Source organism: Quercus suber, unplaced genomic scaffold (assembly GCF_002906115.3).
Source record: "Quercus suber isolate HL8 unplaced genomic scaffold, Cork oak 2.0 scaffold_1226, whole genome shotgun sequence".
NCBI lineage: Eukaryota > Viridiplantae > Streptophyta > Magnoliopsida > Fagales > Fagaceae > Quercus > Quercus suber.
The window spans coordinates 37,132-51,010 of NW_027070621.1; the positions used below are offsets into that span (position 1 = coordinate 37,132).

At 33.5% G+C, this 13,879-nt stretch overlaps 1 long non-coding RNA gene and 1 other non-coding gene across 3 annotated transcripts; one reads left to right on the forward strand and one right to left on the reverse strand.

Annotated features, from left to right (window-relative positions):
* The first annotated feature begins 17 nt into the window (after window positions 1-17).
* On the forward strand, window positions 18-3,566 carry LOC112031606 (uncharacterized). Its single transcript, XR_010627467.1, has 3 exons — window positions 18-256; window positions 1,881-2,204; window positions 2,913-3,566. It is a non-coding gene; the product is annotated as an uncharacterized LOC112031606 (transcript).
* A 3,311-nt stretch (window positions 3,567-6,877) lies between these two features.
* Window positions 6,878-12,641, reverse strand: LOC112031607 (uncharacterized). 2 transcript variants are annotated; one of them, XR_002884980.2, is made up of 9 exons: window positions 12,325-12,641; window positions 11,290-11,381; window positions 10,630-10,723; window positions 9,997-10,079; window positions 9,557-9,685; window positions 8,884-8,971; window positions 8,727-8,786; window positions 8,193-8,279; window positions 6,878-7,277 (listed from the first exon to the last, which is right to left on the reverse strand). It is a non-coding gene; the product is annotated as an uncharacterized LOC112031607 (long non-coding RNA). The 2 variants fall into 2 exon arrangements; XR_002884981.2 differs by having other exon boundaries at window positions 10,630-10,741.
* Between the last annotated feature and the right edge of the window lie 1,238 nt (window positions 12,642-13,879).

Sequence of the window (13,879 nt, forward strand, 5' to 3'; positions counted from 1 at the left end):
TGAAATATCATTTATGTTTGATTTCCATCATGTCAGTGGATTACTACTGCAATCTACTTTTTCATAGGCTTCTATCACCTGTTGAAACTGCCTTGAGCGATGCAAAGCCTTCCTTCAAAGATATAGATGATGTAATCTCGTGGTTGGTTCAACCTGCATCCCAGCTGTTTAGGAGCATGTGAGGAAGATGACTGGAAAAGAGCCCAATGTGACTGTAAATGCTAGTGAAGTTTTTGCTCTTGGGGCTATAGTTCAGGTTTGTTTTGTTCTTCTTAATTTTCCCCTTCATTTATGGAAGAAAAAGTAAATATCTCTATTACAGATATTATGTACTGTAAGTACTTATTAAACTTGCACTAATATATATATATATATATAAAACTGAAATATAGCATTTATTATTGCAATGATTTTGTTAAGTCACATCAACGATCATGTCGTCATTTTCTTTGTATCATTTCTTAAAAAAACATGTATATAAATATTAATGTATGCAATAATGCATTATGTCTTTACTCATTCTCAAAACTAATTATAAATTATCAATCTTGATATGACTGTCACTTTTCACTACTATGACTTCTTTAACTTAAAAATGTAACTTATAATAGAAAATACATGTAAAAGAAATACCTTGAGTGGCGGCACCATTTATTTATTTTTATTTTATACTCACCTGAAAAAAAATCTCATTCCACCACTGTATTCATATCCGTATGCTAATGTAGCATTCGAGGCCAAGTCAAAGGGTCTAGCTCTGCTCTTTCTTAGAAAACCATATGTCATTTTCATCAACTTCTAGAGATAGAGATAATAAAACTCTTAACAAATGTTTTTTCCCTTTCTTTCTTTTTGTATAAAATATTACATGCAAGTGGTTTTCCTAGTATGTTCTATTGTGGTGTACCAACTTTTTCTGCATGGTACCGAATTCAACTTGAATAAAACCTTCATCAAGCACATAGAATCGCAAACTCATGCATAATAATTTAGTCTAAAATATAAATGTGATAACAAATTTGATTGATGTTATTTCAATAACAAACCACTTCCATCACATTGGAATACATTACTTATCACAAATTATTGTTATACATCACTTCATTATTATAATTATTATTAATTTTTTATTTATGTCTACAAGTTACAATTCGGCAATTGATCCAATCTGGTCCAGTTGGTTTATTTCAATCCATTTTTGTTCAATTTGATCCAATTCGGTCCACTTTGGTGTACTTACTTAAGAATGGGAAAATAGTCAAAGACAAGTTTGGGCTAAGAGTACTATCAATTATTTGAGTAATATTAATCATAAGTATATGATAAGTTTTGATTATTATGATAATCTCTTTAAGAGAATGAGAAATTTGAATAATAAATTTGAAACTTAAGAATTTTAGTTATGCCAAAAGAAATTAGGAAAATATAATGTATAATAACAATAGTCAGAAGAATATGGACCACTATATATATATATATATATATCAATTAAAAACACCAAAAATTATAAAATTATATATCTGTAAAAATGGAGAGATGTAAATTACTTTTTAAAAACTGTTTAATTTTTAAAAAGAACAAATTGTTAACAATAAAATTTAGTGAATAAATTATACACTATACCCCGTCTCAAAATAATTATATATTCTTACGCATCGCGTGGGTCTACAACTAGTTGTTATAACAGTTGAGGCATCAATATTTATTTTTGTGACTTTCATTTCAGGGCTAGTGTTTAACCAAAGAAGTTAGTGACAGTGTGCTCTTGGATGTCACTTATTACTTTCATTTCAAAGCTCTCTATTTCTAATATTGTCTATTGTAGTACTTATTTGACACAGTTGGTGCATCGATATTTATTTTTGTGACTTTCATTTCAGGACTTGAAACTTTAGGTGGTGTAATGACAAAGATTATCCCAAGTGACACAACTTCACCGATTTCCAAATCAAAGTTGTTCTCCATTGCAGCAGATAAATAGACCAGTGTAGAGATTAATATCTAATAGGTTGAGAGAGAGTTTGTGAGGGACAACAAATCTCTTGAAAGCTTTCGCTTAAATGGCACCCCACATGCGCCATGTGGAGTTCCTCCAATTGTGGTGAAATTTGATGGTATACTTTCGGTCATTGCAGTTGACAAGGGAACAGAAAAGAAGCAGGAATATCACCATAACTGGTGCTAGCACCTTGCCAATTGATGAGGTATGTTTTGAAAAACTGTTGTTATGAAGAGAGTTTGGTATTTGTTCAAACTAGAGAGAGCAAGTTTTTTTCTTAACAGAAGGCATGAATTAGTATATGGTGGTTGAAGCTATTGTGGCTAGAGATATTATGAGAATGAGTTTGAAATCAATATTTTTGGTTAATTTGTGGGCTTGAATGATCCTAAAATCCAACCTATCTTAGCTGACTATAATTATCTAACCATCTGAGAAATAATTGAATATATATAACAAATGCAACTTAAGAGATCGCATCACCAAATTCCAAGTGAATCAAGATTCATTTATGTATTAGTGCATTATGCTTCTTAGATATTTTACAGTCCTATAACCATAACCATTGTTGGCAGAAATTATTTTTCATGTTTATATGCTAATTTGTATTTTCTATTAATGAGATTTTTTTCATTTATTTCTTAATTTTTAATTTTAATTTTATAGCTCAAGGGCTCCTTTTTTTTTTTTTTTGTTACCCCTTTCAATGCTAACATGGTCTTCAAGAACCCATATCTTTCTTTTCTTTCTGAAATCTCAGCATTTGAAGTATCTATGCTTTATCAAATGTGAACCAAGATAAAGGAAACGTTCACATTTTATATTCTACTACTTGCTATGGTTGAAGACTTGAAGCTATTATATGTACCTGTAAAGCCAACCTAATTATGTTACTAAAATTGCATGTGGATAGAATGGTTAAAGAAGTTGAAAAGTTTGCAAAGGAAGACACGGAAAAGAGGGATGCCATAGACACAAAAAAGCAAGCTGACCCAGTTTTGTATTAAACTGAGTAGGAACTTAAAAGGTTGGGAGACAAAGGTTCCTGGCCCAGCAAGGAGAAAGTAGAGCCTAAAGTGAAAGATCTCAAGGATGCTATCTCTGGTGGATCAACCCAAGCCATGAAAGAGATGCAATGGCCGCCCCGAATCAAGAAGTTATGAAACTGAAGCAATCAAGGTTGACGTGACTTTGAATTGGACTCCTATTAAAAGTCTATTAACTTTTTTGGATTGACTTCTTTCCATGCACCGCAACTATTGTCTAGCCTAAATTTGAGTTACGTAGTTGTAGTAAGACAGCCTAAATCTGTTGAGGATTATTGCAGACCCTAAATTTTGGGAATTATGCTTTGTTGTTGTTGTTGTTGTTGTTGTAAGCCAACAACTCTTTGATATAGGATTATTTGGGTGTTCTTAAAAAAAGTTATTTGGGTGTATTCGGGTTTGGGTTTTGTGATAGTGCTTCTACATCATTTTTGTATTCTCTGTATTTGTTAGTGAAACTTTCTCCTTGCCATGCCCGTGGACGTAGTCCCAAGGCCGAACCACGTAAATTTCTGATGTTTTCTCGTGTGTGATTGTCTATTTTTCTATCAGGTTTTTTTCTTCATTTCTATCATTTGTTTGTGAGATCTTTCTAAAGATCATAATAATTTATGATCAATCTTATGTAAGAGTGGTATCCAGAAGCTCTTTCCCACAATTGTCAATCTATAGCCAATCTAGTCAAACCAATGCTTAAAGCTTAGTCTTGATTCTATTTTGATCCCTATGTAAAGGTTTAGGAGCAAAGAATTAGGGTCTCTACATTGAGAAGAATAGAATAATGTGGTACTACTATAGCAGCAAGCAAGTTCATATTATACTGAGGTAAACATCTAACTATACGTGCTTTATTGGAATCATCAAATACCTCTTTGACTTAGGATTCATCATCTTATAGTCACATGGAAGTACTAGAAATTATATTGATATATTCAAGGGAAAATAGGCTATCATGGAAGTATTTATATAAACGTACATTAGTTTCTTGATTTTGAAAGAGATCCTAATATATATGTGGAGTAGTATCACCATTCTTTATAAGTTAAGCCTATATAGACATCCATAGGTGGTGGTCAATGGTGTGTATATATATATATATATAGGTATACCAGATTGTAGTATTACGGATTACACTACAATGATGTATATTAGAAAGCTATATTAGATTTAATATTGTGAAATCTTCAAAGTGGCTAAGGAAAAGTTTTATAAGAGGACTTTTTGGTTATTCGAAACCTGCCCTTATTGAGTTATTTGATCCTTAATCAGGTTCTAGCTGACATTTTTCGGATAATTGAAGTGAAGCTTGGTTTAGCAACTAGAGGTATGGGGACTTCAAAATATGGTGTCTCTCAAGATGTGTATAATTATATATATATACATATTTGCAAAAGTGAAGTTTCAAAAACTTATATCATTGTCAATGCTTTATACACATACCTGAATTTTATTATTTCATGGGTTATTTTGAAACTGTATATGTTAAGAATGACTCAAAAACTATATTTATTAGAAAGTATTCATTATATAATATATGATTTGTATTGACAATATTATAATAAAGTAAGACTGCTTTCAAGTGGTCAACTAGACAGTTTGCAACACAAGATGTTTGCCAACACAGGATTTAGTGTTAGCCTTCAGCCAATGTAGTGTTATTGCCCTCGGAATCACCTACCAAGTGGTTAGCAGTTTATATCTTTGTCTAGCTAATGTTTAACGTTTTTCATATCAAACTATTGTTTCATTGTTATTGACCTTTATAAGTGAAAAAGTTCTTTATTACTATAATATATTGTTTCTACTTATTTAGTGTATTTTGGCTAACTAAAGTGATTACTATCTTATTTACTAATTATAGTGTTATAGTTAAATGTTTTCTTTCTAATAGTTTTATAGAATATATTATATTACTATTAAAACTATTTATAAATATTTTATTAATAATACTATTGTTTTGTTTTGAAATATATCCTCATGTTATGTAGTCTTTTATTGAGCTTCTAGCTCACTCCCCTTTCTCCACCCTTTCAGATTAGAACAGTGAAATTTCTTTTGGTGGTAAATCATTAAAGCCATAGATTGAAGACTTCTTTTAGGATTATGTTAGTTGATGGACTATTTTTTATGTTCTCTTAAGATAGTGAGTTTAGTATTCTTGAAATTGTTTGAGATTGTATTTGGAGATAGAGACGGACCCAGGTGGGGGCCTAAGGGGGCCCAGGCCCCCTTGGGCCCAAAAAAATAATTAGCAAGTAAATTTTCCCAAAAAAAAAAAAAACAATAAGAAGACTTGCCCACCTCCCCCCCCCCCCACCCCCCTCTCTTTTTAGCACCAGACCCCCTCCAAAAATCCTGAACCATCCCACTAAGTCGGCCAGCCCAGGGCCCATGTAAATGTAAAAAATAAAAAATAAAAAATAAAAAAATAAAAAAACAGAGTAAATCCACTAACCCAGTAGCCCAATAATTCCTTAAAATGAACTTAACCAGAAAATTCCTCCCAACTGCTTCTGAAACTCTTCCACATGCCCATCCCATATACAACTTTGATTCCCGCCGAACAACACTAATCCCATGGCATCCAGCCATACTTCATCTCAACTATCTGCTTCCATAAATGGCACCTTTCTGTTGCACACTCCCAAAGCCATTTAGCCAACAGGGCATTATTAATAATTTTGATTTGCCCATAAGGTCATAACCCAATCCCCCAGGTTAAGTAGGAGAGTGAACCTGCTCCTATTTCAAAAGAGGCTATTTTAATTTTTAACTCATTGCTCATAACCCTATATTGGACACATGACAATGTTGGGTTAAGGCTATGTCGATTTGAAACAGTTTGGGCGTATGGGCGTGAGCATTTTGTTTCTCATGGATGTCTCATTGTTTGGCATTTCCATGAACCAAATTGCGTAAAAGCTCTTCTATGACTACAAGAACACCCCTACCCCCCCCCCCCTCTCTTTCTCTCTCTCTCCTCTCTCTTCTCTCCATTTTGAAGATTTAAAAGAGCGTCAAAGTCCATTTTCATAGATGATTATATTAAAAAGCAATAGTATTTCGTGTTTTTTGTTTTTGTTGGTAGTTGATTGTACAATGATTTTTATGTATTTGTCTTGGTTGATAGTTTTTTAATACTACATGAATGTGTATTTGAAAAAAAAAAATTTGCTTAACTCTAACCCCCCCCCCCCCTCCAAAAGCTTGAAATCCTAAGTCCGTCCCTGTTTGGAGACTTTAGTGTTAAAGTTTTAGTTTGATGGATTTTATAAGAAAGACTTAATGGTTTGATTCTTATTTGTGGATATTTAATTACACTATGTTCCATTATAGCAAAGGTCGATTATTTAATATTTATAAGACAAGTCATGCATCTAAATTCTTGGTATGAGTTTGGGGTGTTACACCCTATAATATGCATTCTATTATAACAAAAATAACTAGATCAGGGACACCATATATTTTCACAAATGAAAATAAAACCTTTGAAATTGTAAGGACAAAAATAAAAAATAGATTATATTTCAAACCCAAAAAGAATATTTTTGGCCAAATTATATGCTAGTCAGGAGTTTAAACCATCTTCATTCATATTTTTTTAATGGCTAAAATTATACAAGTAAAAACGGCTAATGTTTTCATTGTATTTACTATTTTGTATCTAAATGTTTTTTTTCTAAATAAGCGTATTTGCATCCAAACGTTCATTTGAAACTCCTAACATTTTTAAGCTATTAAGCAAGGAGAGAGCCGCAGAGGAAGCAACAGCCCAAGCATAACTAGCCTAGTCTTTAACGTATAATACCACCACTAAAACAAGTGTGATACGTATCTGGAAAAGCGGTTGATTTTAAGGAGCTCTTGACCCCATTTAAATTCTGCCAGCTGCAATGTCCTCGCAGCAGGAAAATCCAGATTAGAAATTTAGGATACAAAAGACCTCAGACAATGTTCCCCAGAGCATGTAATCACAGTTCCATATTGACATGAATGGAAGGCAGAAAAATATAAACAGTTCCAATATCTCACTGCTGTTGAGGGAACCATACAGCTAGCTATCGACGCGACTATTTGCACATCCATTACTGAAAATCATTATCCCATAAATAGACAGCTGAAACATACCCATCCAATGCATGCTGATTTTATTACTTTGATAGAAGATGCATTTTAATAAATAGAATAGCATGGCCAAAACTCCTTGTTCTGGTCCCCTCCAGCTAGCAAATCTGCATTATTGATAGCAATGAGAAATTCAGAGAACAGTGATTAAAAAAAAGTTTTTTTATTTAATTTATAAATTTTGTCTTCATCTTGACCTTTTTTTTTTGGACAACATAAGGAATCTTGCTAAAGAAGAGCCCTTTGCAGCTCATCTTGACTTTTTCCAGTTGGGTCTTCTTTTTTTGGGTAGCATTAATAATAAATAAATAAAAAGTCTCACTCTGCAAGGATATGGAAAAAGAATTCCTAGGATTCACAGATTTGTAGAGAGAATCAAAACCTGATTTATAAGGTAAATCCTAACTAAAGCTTATGATCTATAAACTATTGCTGTATATTTTATTTGGCATGAATGATAAGAATAACCCAATAACTTCATGTGGACCTAAGTTATCAAAATAAGGTTAGATATTTGCGCCCCCAAGCCCCCTTGCTTGAGTGATATTCTCAGGGTGGGGGCCTGCTTGTAGTTCCTTCTTTTGTAGTTCTTTCTTTTTTTTATAAAATCTTCCAGTTCATAAAAAAAAAAAAAAAAAAAAATCAAGTCAAATAATGAAGAGCCATAGATATAAATCATTTCAAAAATCGAAACAACAATCTTTAACTTTTAGTGGAAGGCACTAATCATCGTACGTACTAAGGTCTGGCCTCTAAATCACTTTGTTGGACCAAAATATGTTGAAACCTAAAACTCCCAACACCCAAGGTAATATCAAACATCTCACCATTGAAAGGTGAATAAATCCGACTAGGCAGTAGAGGCTGGGAATGGAACTAGAATATCTTGTAAAGCAACGAGACTTTGAAGTTTGAAGGTTATTTCAGGGGTCCAACTGAGAGACCATCAACTTACAAAAATATGAAAAAGCATATTGCAGAATCAAATATAGTGTTGGCCACATAACACACAAGCACCATACCTCAAGAACAACTAGAGTGTCACACAGGCAATTGAAAAGAACTTTGAAATTGCAGTGGCGCATGATTTCTCCGTATCATTAGATATCCTGCAATATGAATACAGCTTGAAGAAACTAGAGACTTTTTGCAATTGATGAAGCCAATAAGTGTGCAAGATGCATATCAATATAGCGATCACCAGTTTTTTGGTATTATAACAATCAAGGTAACCCATTAGACTTGGTGAGTACAAGAGCATGCCATCATTGAAAACTTTCCTAATGGCCAACAATGCCATAATTTCTCAAAGACTGATATATTTTGCTCAAAATACTGAACATGTCAATGACTGCTAATGCATTCCAAGTGGAAGTCAGGTAAAACCCTTGTACCAAGGGTACAAACAAATTTTCTATTATTTATTAGTTTGAGCTCTTGTTGGACTCAAAAATTTCCTAAAATTAAGGTACATCAACAAATTATTCCACAGGTCAAGTCTTAATGGACAAATACTTGTTCGGAAAGCAGAATCAAAGTCATGACTTGATACTTACTCTAGACCAAAAAACAGCATCCGTTCACCTTATAGCATGTAACCAAGGAACTCCAACAGCCTGGCAATACCCAAAACTCGGTGAGCATGGGAAATATGAAATTATTTAAGAAAAAAAATGGACAAAGTAGAATAAAAACAAAAGGTACAGACAAAACCTAATATCTTTAGTTGTTTGGGCTACTATCACAGTATGTCCATCTTCACACCCAAGCTGACGTAGAACTACATCCTCTAGATGGCATGCTGCAATGAGAGAACATCCATGCAGAAAAACCTAATGAGGCTCTGAACTTATTACATTGCATGCAACCCCCATATACCAACATAGGGAAAATAAAAAGCAGATGCATATACTTTCAAGCTGAGAAGGTTTATAAGCCTGTATAGAGAAAAATGATGCAGCACAGAACCTGTATTTGCAAATAAACCACTTCATAAAGCGAGTCCACAGAACCCTTTACTGAAAGTTGTCCAAAAGAAGCTCAACAAGCCTAGTAACCCCTCTTCCACTCACGGAAAAGAAACATAACTAATATAACATTATACACAACAGTGGGGAATCACAATCATTTCACCAGCCATGTTTGTCAAATGTCCGAAAACATCAAATTGTAAGGAGCATAAACTAATTCCTCAAAGTTTTATTGCAATTGAATCATAGAAAAAACCCATATTAGTAGGTATGATACAGGAATGGAGGAGACATGTTCCTACTAATTAAGTACAAGTAGCAATCTAAATAGACACAGAAAAGTCAATGAGTTTATGTCCTCCGCACCAAAAAATGAAAGGAAGATATTATAAAAATGTTCCAGACTAATTCCTAACCTCTTTGTGGACTCTCACCACCAAAGGACAGAGCAGCTCCTGTTAATGCAACGGCCATTACAGCACCACCAAGGCCAATCCCTGCCCACAAGAGCCATCCTTTCTGTAGACTAAAAGGCTCCCTCAAATCTGAAACAATTGATCAATACCACTTCAAAAGATCAAGCATATGGATCCAAAACCTACAGCCTAACTAATTACAAATCATATTTAGTTGCTAAGGATGAATTTTACCATCTGAATCTATTATCTCATTGAGACACATAATTGAGATTGTATAAAAGCATTATATCATGCCAATTTTTTTTTTAGTTCATGATTTTGCAGTCTAGTTCAATGAGGAAACATTTTGGGGGCACATTGCCAATCAATGTGACAAGTAAAAAAGAAACTGTTTGTGCATGAGGTTGGAGAAATAACAAGACCGAAAAGATCGATACCATAGTGATAAACATCTTCAGGAAGTGGTTGAAACTTGTTGGCAATTGTATACAGAACTCCAAGTACAACTGCAGTAGTAATGCTGCCAAAACAATAAGTCGGCTTAAAAACAAAGGTCACCATCTACTTCACTGATAGATAGGCAATTTGGTAATAAGTTGGCATGCAAACAATTTACAGGTTAAACCATTCAAAGTTTTATGAATCCCATGTGATATCCTTATCCCAGAGAGGATATCCATGAACTCAAAAAGACCAACAGTAAGAGCACAGCCATTGAATCCATAGCATCAACATGATTTCTAGAAAGTAAATAAATTTCAAGAAAAACAAGTAAAACCAACAATCCTAAATATTAACTACATACACATATTATGGCACCTGCCACAAGTGCACACTGCTTGTGCAATCTTTCGTTCTGCAGCATAATAAACACAAGTTCCAATACAATTTAGGTGTATCGGGAAACATGTTAGTTTCCAAACATGAATGTCAAAGTTACATGTATATGCAATGATGGACCCAAATTCAAAGGTTGGGTCCAAAAAGTGGCTCGCATAGTTTACAAAGTTCCAAAAAAAAAAAAAAAAACCAAACAATTGACAATAGACTAAAAGGACAGCTGTTAATACCCCTGATCCAAGAACAGTATCTCCACCTTCTCGTCCAAATTTAGGTCCTCAAGGCAAATTCCAAGATATGGTATAGCCACTGCCTCTGTTAACCCTGTCAAAATAAAATTGCCTGAGACAAAATTAATTAATTTCATTCCATACCAAAAACCTATAAACAATTTCCCTATATGCATAATTGAGCTAATAGTAATAATACATACTTAACCAATACCTATTAGGCAGTTTGTTTCATAAATTCCATGCATAATTTAGATACAATTATTTGATTTTCAATAGCTAAGAGTGTGTTTGAATGAGCTTATTTTCTATTTAAAAAATAATTGAATAAATATATTGAAAACATACAATTTGGATCATGTTTTATGTTAGCATCTGAAATTTGAAAAGTTCATTTTTAGTCCTGAAAAAATTGTAAATGTAACAAATTAGACCTTCTGTAACCTTGCAGTTATAACAAGGTGTCACATGGCTTTGTTGAATTTTTCCACATGAGGCAATGCTTAGGTACATTTACAATATTTTGAGAACCAAAAATGAACTATTTAAATTTCACAGACTAAAATCAAAACGTATAGTTCTGCCTAAAAATAAGCTAGGTAAAGGTATTGTCATACTTGGAAATATAAAATTAGGACAGAGAGAGAGAGAGAAAGAAACCTTAATCTGCAAGCAAGTGAAGTCAAGGAAACAGTTTGCCATTCCCAGGGCACATCCCACCGCTTCAAAATTGGCCAATCCAATCCAGTTTCCTTAAATAAAATGACCACAAGGAAATATTTTCCATTAGTAGGAAAAATTACATAAAAATGACCAACATTTATACAATGTCTTAGATTAGGTGCAGAGTTTTAATTCTGTTGATCAAAACCCAAATTCATGAAATCGTTCCAATTTAAGACCTTGTTCTATCTCCATTATTCATTTCCACTATTCTAGGCAATAACAAGCCAGATAAAAGCAGAAACATATTGATTAAACTCTGTGTTTCACCTTCTACTTGTTCACAAACAAATTGACAGCCATTGAATAGAGAGTGCAGATAGAGAAAGTTTCACTTAGTTCATGAGAACTTTTTTCTCTGGTACATTATATCCAGGTCATACTCCATACACAAAGCTCCCACTTTTTGCGGGTATAGGAGAGGTCATGGTAGACGACCTTACCCTTCCCGAACTCAAACCCGTGACATGTCACTTTTGGTTAAAAAAACACTTGTCATCGCACCAAGGTACAAACGCTTACATTATATAGCAATCAATAACAGTTAAAAATTGGGACTTCAAATTTAAAGTTTCCATATTAAGACTTTGATTGACAGGACTTAATTTGATACAGGCATAAACTCTAGGCCATTTTTAATGTAACTTCTCCAAATTATAGTTGAAATTTTTTACTTATACACACACTGAGTCAATGACATGATAGTAAATTAGCAATCAAGTGTTAATTCAAACATGTAATTTTGGTTTGTCTATTCTAATAGCATCATCAATATATAATTCTCCAATCATCATGCTAAGACGCTAGTTGGTTTTTTCATGTAGACGGGTCTGCACCCATGTCTCTGTGTTCTCATTGGAGAAGATTATTTACCAGTTGTGAATTTTAGTACTTAACTATGTGCTCAAAACCGAAAAAAGCTAAAAGTGGAGATTCATTGTAGCGAGTTGCAGCTGAGTTGAGAAGGGTTACCTTGTCCTGAAAATCGGGTTTTGAGTTTTCATCTCCGGCTTTGAGAAAGCAGACCGAGCGTAACGCTCTCTTGGAAATGGGTCTACTAGATTGGAGGGAAAAACCAGTGTAAGTTTGTTTGGGTGAAGAATGTGGGAATAGATGGTAATGGTAGAGCGAAGAAGAGTGAGCAGCTAGCGAGGAAAGTACCATCGACACCATTTCGCTTCTTGAGAATTTCAGGTGACTAGAGCAAGAGCACAGGAGTGGAGCGGCCTCTTGCTTGGTAGGATAAGGTTTTTTCTTTTTTTCTTTTTTTTTTCTTTTTTCCTTAAATTAAATCTAGAGAAAACTAGGTTGTTCTTACTTTTTTTACAAATATCTTTCTAATAAATTTTAAAAACAAGTTTAATCCACCAATTAAAAAAAAAAAAAAAAGTATTTGTGCTTATACGTATTAATATATTATTAATGTAATTGATCACTTACCCAGTTTATAAATACATAAAAAAATATATAAAAATATATGAAAATACGTAGAATTATATTAAAAGGATACCCTGTTGAGAGAAAGAACATTTTTCAATCCAATTTAGGTGGATTCTTTTTTCACATATTTTTGCTAGCAATCTTCCTTTTTTTTATGCAACTTTAAAAATAAATAAATAAATAAATCAACAATTCCTTTTATGCACATTAAATGGAGTGGATTGCTCTAACATATGAGACTGAGTTTGAAATTTAAATCTTAATGCCTCTATTTTTTTATGAAAAATTTTCAAAAGTGGTAGGGAGATTCAGAGGCTGTTTGGTTCACTAGTTTTTATGACTCAATTCTCTGTTTCCATAACTCATAACTCAAAAATTGTGGGACCCATTGCAAGAAGTTCGTTTGGCTGCACAATACTCTATTTCCATAACTTTGTTTTCATCTCTCAATTCTCTACTTTTTGAGTTATGAGTTGTGAAAACTGAAAACAACTTTTGGCTATTTTCAGTTTCCATAACTCATAACTCAATGGCATTTTTGTAATTAAACACACATGAGGGATCCACTAATCATAAATCAACCGCATCTTTTGACCAAAACAATTATTCCTTCTTTTTCTTTTTCATTTTTCCTTTCTTCTCTGGGTTCGGTCTCTCGTGTTCTTCCTCTCTTTTTTTTCTTTCTTTTTTTCCCCCTTTCTTCTCCTGGGTTCGGTCTCCCCTGTTCTTCCTTCTTTTTTTTTTCCTTCTCCTAGGTTCGGTCTCCTCGGTGTTCTTCCCGTTTTTTTTTCTTCTTCTTCTTTCACTGGGTTCGGTGATCTGGGTTTTTTTTTTTTTTTTTTTTTTTTTTTTTCACTGGGTTCGGGTGATCTGAACTTTTTTTTCCCTTTCTTCTTTCACTGGTTCGGGTTGGTGGGTACTGAAAAAAAGAAAAAAAAAACTGCACCAGTGACAGGTATGGGGCCCACAAACTGTGTGAAAAATATTGAGTGATGAAAATTAAGTGATGGTGCCAAACAGCCTTGGTATTTTAGAGTGATGAGTGATGAGTAATGAGTGATGAGTGATGAGTGATGGAAATTGAGTA